Consider the following 11,176-nt stretch of genomic DNA (forward strand, 5'->3'; position numbering starts at 1 on the left):
GAGGAAGTGGAGGCTGAAAACTCAGCGATGTTATTACCTACATAGAGAAGTCAGACAAAAATTACCAAATAAACCTTTTAAATAGAAGAAAATAAAGAAAAGACAAAAGTCAATAGGATAGATGAGAAAGATGATAAATACAGTAAATTTCAATGCTCAAAGTTGAGTTAAGTAGACTCTTAATATGCCCTTGATTCATAACTTTGACATTTTGTTAGAGGAAATAACGACTTGGATTTTCTTTGATCCAAAATGAATGTTTTTCTTTTCCACTTCTTTTTACCACACTGTCTAAGTGAAAAGTCTCTTCTGAATCTCCAGATTCTGCAACAAAGTGTATTAATGAAATTATTTTTAAATATATGTGTTCGAGTTTGTGTGTTTGTGTATATCTGTGTCTATGTATGTCTCTGTGTATGTGTACGTCTCTCTGTGTATATGTGTATGTATGTCTGTGTGGGCATGTGTGTGTGTCTCTGTGTATCTCTGTGTATAAATTACACAGGTTACATTCTCAAATCATAAGTATAAACATATTTAAAGATTTAAATTCAGCAAAACTTTTACATTCTTAATTTTCTAGACATAAAGGAGAGTGACGGCAACAGCAGTAAAAACAGACAAACAAAAACAATGGAATGCTGGTTTTCCTTGAGTGTCTTGTCTATGGTGGTGCTTATGTCAAGAAATAATTAAAGAGGAATGAAAGGGTGGGGCAGGAAAGAATGACATCATCCCCCAGGCTTCAGAGAGGAGAAAGCTCTGGTGACCTGTGCTTCATATGTGTGTATCCTGACAGGACTTCCAGTCTATCGTATCCCAGACACTCACGTATTCACTCATTGATGCTGACCCAGATGAAATTCTCTGCATTTTTGATGAATATGAGGAACAGATCTTTATTTTCAGTCTTTTTATTTTTCCTGCACCAAGGTCAGAGTATTCTGGTTAATGTGGTAGTCACAAGTACGTCCTAGAAAATTTCAAGCAGCACTGTGGTCTCAGACATTGGCCAGGAGGTTAGGATAGTGCCGTGTGGTAGAGTAGAAGGAGCTCATCATCTTAGAACACTAGGTGGGGCCGGATTCTAGATAAGAAACTAATCTTCATTTAGTGGGGGTTTCCTCCCTCGCCTTGACTCAATGTTCAAGTAACAGCTAACTCCGCAAAGATCTTCTTCGGTATAGTGTGTTAAGATTTTCTTATCTCAATTAACTTACAGTATTATAACTTGATATAACTTCTCATTTCAATGACCACATGAGGCACAGTAAGTGTGCTAGTCACATTTCTGTTATAAAATAAAAGTTGAAACCAACAACTTCTAAACAAAGGACTGGGCTATTTTGACTCAGATATTCCATTCACTGGCTGGCACCATTGCTTTTGGTCTATAGAAGGCAGTGACATCATAGAGGAATAGAGGACAATGTTCACCTAATGGCATCCAGGGAAACAATTCAGACTGGAAAGGGCCGGATCCCAATATCCCCTTCATGAGTGTGTCCCAATGACCTTCCTAAAGTAGGAACAAGACTCCAAGTCATCATCTCTGAGGGCATTTCATTCAGATTACAGAAATAAGCGTGATCTCATGGCTTCAGTTTCAAATTCAATGCACATTAACTTGGATTGGATCCTTAAGAACTTCTATTACTATACAACCCTCCTAACACAAATTATCTTCCTCATTAAGTGAGATGACTGTCTGTAAATTGATTTCATTGTGTTAAGATATTAGCTCCAGGGGTTGGGGGTTTAGCTCAGTGGTAGAGCGCTTGCCTAGCAAGAGCAAGGCCCTGGGTTCAGTCCCCAGCTCTGGGAGAAAAAAAAAAAGATATTAGCTCCAGAGATTTCTTCTAAAATATTTGTAACTGGAGGCTTTTTCCACCCACATCTTGGTTCCCAAATAACGAATTGGAGGCTTATTTATTTGTGAACAAATGCATAGGCCAAAAGCTTTTGTTTGTTCCCTCACTAGTTTGTGACTTATAGAACCCATTTAAACTGTTCTGTTTGCCCCCACAGCAAATCACCTCTCCTCAATTTCCTGCATCCGAGCCCCTGAGAGTACAGGGCAAATCTCCAACCTCTGACTATCTTTCAGAGTCCTGATTTCTCTGCCAGATGTCCCACATCCTGATCACCTTTGTGGCCGCCACCTTTGAATTGACAGGTAATGCTTCTACACAGCACACAAGAGGCTCTGTGACATGAAAACCTGAAACTTATCGATGTCTCACAATGTCTGAAATTAGCTATCAGGGAACCTTAATTTTAGTTTTAGTGCTAGTGCAAAGTTTTGATTAGAACCTAAAGACTTCCCCCTTGGTGACAAATCATACAGTGTTCAGGAATCCGGGTAAAGGGACTCGGGGCTGGAGGGAGCCCTGTCAACGTGAGTCATATAGCTGAGGTCTCTAAGAGGTAAAGTGGTCCCCATGCCAGTGCCTACGCTCCCCATCTTTGACTAATATCCTTATTCAGTCAATGGTTTTCTGCTTTCTGTTGTTTCTTCTGAGTCTAAAGTCCTTTTTCTCAAGGGGAAATGAGAAATTGTGTTAGTGTGCTCTAGGCTATTTATGACTGCCCTATATAGTGGGGATGGTTTAGCCCTGCCCTGCCTCACCCCGCCCTGCCCGGACATTCTGTGGCCATAGAAAAGGAAAACGTGGAGGGGGTATTCCCAGGTATAGCCTCTGCAGTCTCAGCTTCTCCGTCTCTATCCTCATACATTAATAGATTTTTTTCCCTTAGGTTGTCTCCTTGGGGAAACCAATATTGAGCTCGAACACTAGAAAGGAATCAGGAATGGGAAAAAATAAACTGATTTCAGGACTTCTAGCCACTCAGGTTTCATATTACTTTGTGTAAATCTGTAGGAAGGCCGTTAATAGTTGGAGGCAATCCAGTCATACTATGAAGCAGGAAAAAAAAAAAGTGGCTTCTCGCATCTTTCTGGTTTACTTGAATTTGCCATTTAAAAAAATATCATGCGGTTAATTAGTCAGTAAGCATGGGCTTTTTCCCGATCAACACTTACTGTTTGTCTTTTTAAGGTCCTGGAGACATTGAAAGGATGGATACAACCAGTGAGAGGCAGAATACGGAGAGTGTACTGAAGAATTGAGAGCCAAGACGAATTGAACTGCCTTTCTAGTCACGTGTTGTCTCTAAGTTTTGTGATACAGTAAACTTACAGTAGCTTTAACAATCTCTTGTCATTTTAATGACTATATAAGACAGAATGAACGTGCTAGCCAAGTGTCTGCTAAAAAATATCTGAGAACAACTTCTAAAAATAAATAAATAAATAAATAAATAAATAAATAAATAAATAAATAAATATCGGACTACCTTCAACATGTGAACGTTAAACAATATTTACGTAGACTGAACTTAAGGAAAATCTCATTGAGCGTTTGCGTTTCCAAATGCCAGGGCAAGAGTTTTTTCCTGTTTTGAAAGTGGCTCACGATCATGGCACATACAGCTGTGCTCCATGAAGTCAGGCTTGGTTTTTAAGTACAACATCCATTTGACCATGGTTTCCACTCCTGTTCCTTCCCTCTTCTCCTCCTGCTTTTATAACCCTTACTGCGAGCCTCTTCCTTTCCACATACAGTCTTCCTTTAGCTTCCATGCAAATGCTTGTGTTGGTGTGTGTGTGTGTGTGTGTGTGTGTGTGTGTGTGAGAGAGAGAGAGAGAGAGAGAGAGAGAGAGAGTCAGAGAGAGAGACACAGAGAGAGACACAGAGACACACAGAGAGAGAGACACACAGAGAGAGACAGAGAGAAAGTTTCTTGTGTCTACAATGATCTTTATAACACACAAATAAGAGGAGATATGATATTTGTATTTCTACATCTGGATTATTTTGCTTAAAAAGATGATCTCCAGTTGTATCCTTTTTTTCTCCTACAAATAACATAGATTTTATTCCTATTGACAGAAGAAAGAATTTTTTTTTGGACTCTATAAGCAAGAACCCATTGCTTAACCTTTCTGAGACTCAGTGTTTCATTCCTATAAACATCTGTTTTCATTATTGTGAGATGTTATCTGGTGTCCCGTTTATTTCCAGCCCCATTACATTATCCTAAACTCAGTCTGGAAGCATTGGAAAAGGTATAGGATGCCCCTTTATTTCTACCAAATCAGGAATACATCTAAGTGGATGGGACAATGAAATTTCCACTACACTGCTAAGAAAATTCAAGATCATCATCCTTAAGCCCCAAACTATGGTGAAAGCCCACACTAATCTGGGTATACCTTAGGCTCAGATTCCAGAGAAGGATATAATTGGTTTCAGGGTCTAATTCTTGGTCGATCAAGCATTTGATTCTGATTTTGTTTTTAACTGCAGAAGATATGATCTAATTTAACCACCTGTTACCATGGCTTCCTTACACATAAATAAACAAACAAACATAAACTTAGGGCTTTTCTGAGGTCCCTTCTGTAGTGGTTTGAATAGGTATGGCCCCATAGACTCATGTGTTTGCATGGTCGGCACATGGGGAATGGCGCTATTATGAGCTGTGGCCTTGTCGGAGGAGGTCTGTCACCATGCAGGCAGATTTTGAGGTATCCTTATGCCCAGTGTGGCACATAATCTCCTTCTGATGCCTGCAGACTAAGATGTAGAACTCTCAGCTCCTTCTCTAGCACCATGTCTGGCTGCACACTGCCATGCTTCCTGCCACGATAACGGACTAAAACTCTGAAACTGTAAGCTAGCCACAATTAAATGTCTTATTTTATATGACTTGCCATGGTCATGCTGCTTCTTCACAGCAATGAAACCCTATCTAAGACACCTTCCTAAGCTAATCAAATGTTTATGTGCCTCAGCTTAGCTCAGGAGAACCTTTGCAACAAGCTTTCTCCAGGTCTCTTTAAGTAGCTAATTAGTGTTCGAGTGTCTGGCTGTTTCCTCTCTGGTTGTCCCTGTTAGGCCAACAGCTGATTCAGTGTTAATCGTAATGAGTTGTTGCCTATTTAATATAGATGCAAGTGGCCCTGGATCCCTACTGGCTTCTCCGTTAGCCCATATTTCCATCTGAGTCAAATTTCAGAGTTCCAGGAACATCTCACAGCTAAAATATACAGATCACCCAGAAGGTAAGAAAGGGTAGGGCTGCTTCCACAGTTGCGTGTATTAGTCAGCACATTGGCAAAGGGTAGTCATCAGATTAGCTGGCTGCATTCTAGTAAATCTGGAAGCCAAGTCTGGAGGGGGGAAGCAGGATGCAAACCAGCCTGGTAGATGAGAGTCAGTGGAGAGAAGTCTGAGTTTGGGGGCTCATTCAGTGGGACACACAGAGAACCCAATATTAGCTTAAGGGATCTGAGTTCTGTTGAAAACAATCCTAAAGATACTGAAGTAGGTGGTGAGAATACAAACAAATGCCTCTTCCTTGCATTTCTTGAGATGTACGTCTCTGTCACATGTATATATAACTATCATAGGACAAGTAATAAGCGTTGACGTTTTAGAGGTTTTGTGACTGAAAAGAGCAATTGGGTGGCTAGCACACACGCAGTTACACGGCTGACACTACCTTGGCTGCCATTCCTTCCTCATGATCCCTGACCACCTCTGTGACGTATTTCTCATGGTGCTTTTCTCACCTCACGATGTCCCCATTTTAGCTTGACCTCTCTCTACTTGACAATTACTAGCTTCCTCCAACTACGACCGTGCTACTTAATTTGAAAAGACAGCTCACCGTTATCAAGTGACAGTTATCCCTTTCTCCGTGCTCAAAAGTACAGATTAAAGGGAAGCCTTGGCTATTCAGTGCAGTTAAGGCTCTCAGGCAGAAGTCTGTAGTTAACAGACTCTGCCTCACTGTCCGCGCTTTGCATAAACAGAGATTGCCTAAACTACCCAGATCGGATAATGACGGGAATGAGTAAATCTGGTCGGTTATGAAGGATACAGAGTTGCTTTGTCCTTCCCGCAACGGAAACCTAAGGCCGTGAGTTTCTGGATGCCAGCAGCTGGCCAACCATTCGGCTTTAATCAGAGCCAGGCTGGATCCATGTCAAATGGGCCAAAACAACCATCGAAGCAAAGACACTAGAGATTATGAGGGATTATGAGGTAGAATTTGATCTCTGGTGCCAAAGAACAAAAGTAATCTTTTTAGAAAAAAAACAAAACAAAACAAAACAGATTTTAAACAACTCAATGATTCAACTCACAATCTCGATCAAATGAGGTTGTGGATTCTGCAATCCTCTGAAAGTTATCGCTCTGTGTTTGAGGCCAGTGCTTTTATTAACTGACTGACTAGTACACATTCTCACCAGCTTAATCGAGGCTTACCAAAGCCCATGAAGTAAGTGCCTATCACCACACGACTGCAGGCATTCAGTGTCCAGCTTGCCCCTCTCGTCTCTTTTCGCTCTCTCTGGTTTAGCTCTAGAAACATTGCAAGTGATTTCCATATGATTTAGGAAAGTAATGGGGCAAAGACACTGTCTGTAAACATAAGGAACACAATGGGAAATATTATGTGTGCATATAAAGAAAGGGAAATAAAACCAGGTGGAAAAGAAAACTTTATAGCTTGTCTCGAAAGAATTGTAAAATTAGCGGAAGAAGTGCACGCTGTTAGGTTTTTACATTTTCATTTTGCCAATGGAAAGCCTCATAATATTTTTACTGTACTTCTAGACGCGGCTCTTCTGCCCGTGTCGTGGCTTAAAAACAGTCTAGGGAAGTGGTGCCTGCTGGGAGCTAAGGCTTGGTAGAGCCTGGGTGGGGCAGAGCCAGGCTTCCTCACCACCTTCACCTAGCACCGAGCTGCGCAGGTGCAAGGCGTCAGGCCTGATGGTGTTGTTTCTATTTAAGCTTCACTCAGACTCTCTTGATAAGATTTCCTTAGGAAAATATTCCCCAGTATCTATCCTCGTTTATGCTCTGCTTACAAAACAGAGCCGAAACAAACCAAAACAAATGTTAATTATGATCAAACCTCAGAATTCTTAACATCTGTACTTGCTCGGTTTGGCTCTGATGTAGTCGAAAGAGTGGTTAATGTTATGCCACTTGATTGAGAGCTGAAGTTTTTGCGTCTGTATCACAAAGTTAGTGAATTTTGTCATTGAGTTTTGAACTCCCTAACGTGACCGTATTAGGGCACATTGTTTTCGAAAGAATTATTTATTTAGTTTATGTATGTTGTGAGTACACTATCGGCTCTCTTCAGAGACACCGGAAGAAGTCATAAGATCCCTTTACAGATAATTGTGAGCCACCATGTGGTTGCTGGGAATTGAACTCAGGACCTCTGGACGAGCAGTCAGGGCTCTTCACCATTGAGCCGTCTCTCCAGCCCTAGGGAACATTTTTTTAAAAGGAGGTAATAGATGTTGAATGATGTCACAAAGACAGACTCCTAATCCAACAGAGCCAGTGGCCTTATAGTGTGAGGCTATGCAAATTTAAGTCCAGAAGGAAGGCTTTGCTAGACACCAAATTGACTTTGATTTCGGACTTCCCATCTTAGGCCATGTACCCTCAACAAACAGGCAGTTAAGTTGCTTGGATTTATTTATTCACAATTAAGAACAATTAATTGTGGTATTTGATTAGGAAGCCATGCATTCCAGACAACCTAATTGCAACTACTGCCGTGGAAGCAAAAGAGTAGCTAATATTTCATTCCATTGCGTTATACCCACAGAGCTCATATAACCTGGCAAAGTTTATACCCAGTGAGTGTTCAGCTAGCTAAACACCCTGACTTGATGAGTCCTGTTTCTGTGTGTGTTTCACCACGTGGTAAATTTTGATTTCATCTTTGATCAGTTGCTTTTCTTTTTTCTTTTTATTTATTTCTTTTTATTTATTTTTTTACTTATTTTATGTTTTAAATTTATTTATTTATTTATTTATTTATTTATTTATTTATTTATTTATTTAATCAGTTGCTTTTCTCATCCCTATGATGAACTGTCCAGCACAGGCAATCATGGGAAGGAAGTGTTTTGGCTCTTGGTTTCAGAAGGTACGCTCAGCATGGTGGGGAAGGTTCTGCAGTCTCTCTGCAGTGCTAGGAGTTCATAGTGCTGCTGCTTCTCACATAGAGACCAGACCAAGAAGCAGAAAGGCAGCTTGGACTGGAATCAGAAGCAGATACAGCCTTCAAGCCTTACTTCCAGTAACCAATTACTGCCCCCTAGGTCACATATCCCCAAAGTTCCACGACCTTTCAAACAGCACGGTCAGCTGGGACCAAGTGCTCGAAACATGGATCTCTAAAGGATAGTCCAGGCTTAAATTATAATACCATTCCATCAACAGCATCAAAAATAATCTGCATAGCTATGATTTGTAATCTAGAAACCATAAAACTTTAATAAATATGATTATATTAAACAAACATATCTCAATATGGTTAAAAAAAAAAGAGAGAAACAAAACCATACTACACAGAGTCAAAAAGTACAAGACAGATTAGAAATAAACACTTGGCCATTTAGAGTGATAGGCCATAACCAATGGGCAATGGAAACGAATAAGCAGTTCACAGTTTAAGTAAATTACACACACACACACACACACACACACACACACACACACACATACACGTATGCATGAACACACACACATGTAGATACGGAAAGGCAATGATGTTCTGAGTAAGAAAGTTGAGTTTTACTAAGATATAATTTTTATTTAATGGTTTTGTAAGAATCCAAATGTTTGACAGTATATTCTACTGACAATCTATGGGGCAGAAGGTCTCTTAAGCATGGTGGAAGAGAAATTTGGAGAGTATCTGGAAAATGTCCCAAATAAAGTGTATAGCCTTTAGGATTCAGGTTTTTTTTCATGCAAATTGATGTTACATATGTCATACACTGATTAAAAAAACTTCCCCTAAAGTAATTAATGTAACATTATTTGGAAAAGAAAACAGAACCGATTCAAAAAAAGTTTTTTTGCAATGTTGAGTACCACAATGAATTGCAATGTCTGTAAAATTGAACACCCTGGATCTTTAAAGAGAGAATAGGAGGCCTCGGACCCAGTGCAGTTCTGGTCTGGGTACGAAGCCTCCATCAAAGGACTTGGGTGAGGTTTTAGGATGAGCTGCAGACCTGAGGCCTCTAACTTCAGCAACGGGTCAATCCTTGAATTGGTTTAAAAGTTAATGATATTATTGGGAATTTTAGGAGGTGGGAGCTAGCTGGTGGGAGCAGATCACCTGGGAAGTGTTTGGAACATCTATGTCCCTTTCTGTGTCCTTTGGTCTCTCTCTGATTTCTGGCTGCCATAATGTAAGAAGTCTTTCACAAATTTCCACCACGCTGAAATTCTGTTCCCCAGAGGAGACCCCAGTCAATATAGTCATCTGACCAATGGTCCCAAAACCATGACTGGAAAACACTTTTCTCTTTTAAAATCACTTGTCCTAGTGATGAAAAGCCAATACAGAAGTGTCTTCAAAATACATTATTGGTGACCAAGAACTGGATGAGTAGCAAACTTATATCAATATTAAAAAAGGACAACTAAGCTAGCTTGGCCTATGGAGATGGATGTGTGTGAGACAAAGAAAGGGACTTTTTTCTCTCTCTCTCTCTCTCTCTCTCTCTCTCTCTTTCTCTCCCCTCTCCCTCTCCCCCCCTCTGCTCCCCCCTCTCCCTTCCTCTCTTGTTTCTTTTCCAGAAAAGATTTCTCTGTGAAGCCTGTCCTGGAACTTGCTCTGCAGACCATGCTGGCCTTGAACTCATATAGGTCTGTCTGCCTCTGCTTTCTGAGAGCTGGAATTAAAGAACGCCTGGACTTTACATTTTCTTAAAGCAGTTTTTTTCTTTGTTGGTTTTTTTGAGCCATGAAAATTTATAAAAGAGAATCAAAAATCCCCTTAGTAAGCTGCATCCCTTTGATTTATTTTCTGATAGGAAGGATTTCTTCATTATGTCCATTTTCAGTAACTCAACTGGAGTGACTCGATTTGGCAACACAAACCATTTGACAGAGAAGAGTTGCCTCCTGATGTGAAAGTCCGATGTTTGGCTTTGGAACTGGAAAACACAATTCCACAATGATCTTGCCATGAACTAAGGTTTCGGATTGTTGTCTGTGGCACAGCATCAGAGGAATAACATATGACTTAGAAGCCACCTTTGAGCTTAATCTTATTTTTCTCAGTAACAAGCTTTGTGATCATGGAAAAACTCTTTCACTTCTAAGTTTAGCCTTGCTTCTTATTAGTTGGAGGTAACAGCACCGGTTGTAACGACCATAGGAGTTATAATTCTTGTCCTTTGAGAACATTGGGATTGAAGAGCTGGCACTGCCCCACTTGTTATGCATGACGCTATTATTAGACGCCTTCTAAATGTACTGTGATGGCAGACGTTCATTAGGTATTCACAAAATCAAAACAGCCTATCAAGGACTGTACCATGTCACCTATGTGGAATCTCGCCATCTCTGAACTCACTGACTGTTAGAACTCAGGCCATAGACACAGAAAGAAGTAAACAATGGCGGGGTAGCAAAACATACCCAACGAATGTTTACCCGAAGTTTGAGCCACTCCACTCTCAGGAGAATAACTTGTAAACCCGTCAGGCCATGGAGCTTGCACTGTTTGAAAGTGAGCAGAAAGAGGAGGGAATGGTGTTGCTGGCTATGACAGCCAGGGAAAGTGTCAGATCATGCCCTGAAGGGATCTGTGCAGCAGCCGTGAAGCAAACACAAGCCCTTGAACTCTCCGTTGAAAACTTTATTTTAGGAGCACACACCTATACACTGAATGAAATGTGAGGCCTCTGCTCTTTCAGATCACAACTGTAACTCGGACTTCTATGATAGGTTTGCGAAGAACGCAAACAGGAACCATTTTCATACAGCTTGGTGAAAAGAGAAATACAAGTTGATGTTTAAGTGCATTGTTATGCATGTCCAACTGCCTCAAATTATTTAATCCCTGATTTTTAGATGAATTACTGTTTAGATGCTACTCCACTCAGGATCCAGGTATTTCTCTGTGATTAGAGATAGAAACTAGCATGAAAGTCCTGGCTAAGATGAATAAAAATACTTAGGGATACCTGAAACAAGAAAGCTTCACCTTGAGTGGGGCATTGTTCTCATGCTCTCCTGGCAACCATAGTAAACAAACAGTTACCTGCCCTGCCTTT

At 40.6% G+C, this 11,176-nt stretch overlaps 1 long non-coding RNA gene across 4 annotated transcripts; it reads left to right on the forward strand.

Annotated features, from left to right (window-relative positions):
- The first annotated feature begins 758 nt into the window (after positions 1-758).
- LOC102553546 (uncharacterized) lies at positions 759-3,208 on the forward strand. Of its 4 annotated transcripts, none has more exons than XR_015643145.1 (3): positions 759-966; positions 2,029-2,176; positions 3,060-3,208. It is a non-coding gene; the product is annotated as an uncharacterized LOC102553546 (long non-coding RNA). The 4 variants fall into 4 exon arrangements; XR_015643146.1 differs by having other exon boundaries at positions 759-933; XR_015643144.1 differs by lacking the exon at positions 759-966 and adding an exon at positions 1,435-1,524.
- The last annotated feature ends 7,968 nt before the right edge of the window (positions 3,209-11,176 follow it).

This window comes from Rattus norvegicus, chromosome 18, assembly GCF_021556685.1.
Source record: "Rattus norvegicus strain SHRSP/BbbUtx chromosome 18, alternate assembly SHRSP_T2T, whole genome shotgun sequence".
In the NCBI taxonomy this organism is placed as follows: Eukaryota; Metazoa; Chordata; class Mammalia; order Rodentia; family Muridae; genus Rattus; species Rattus norvegicus.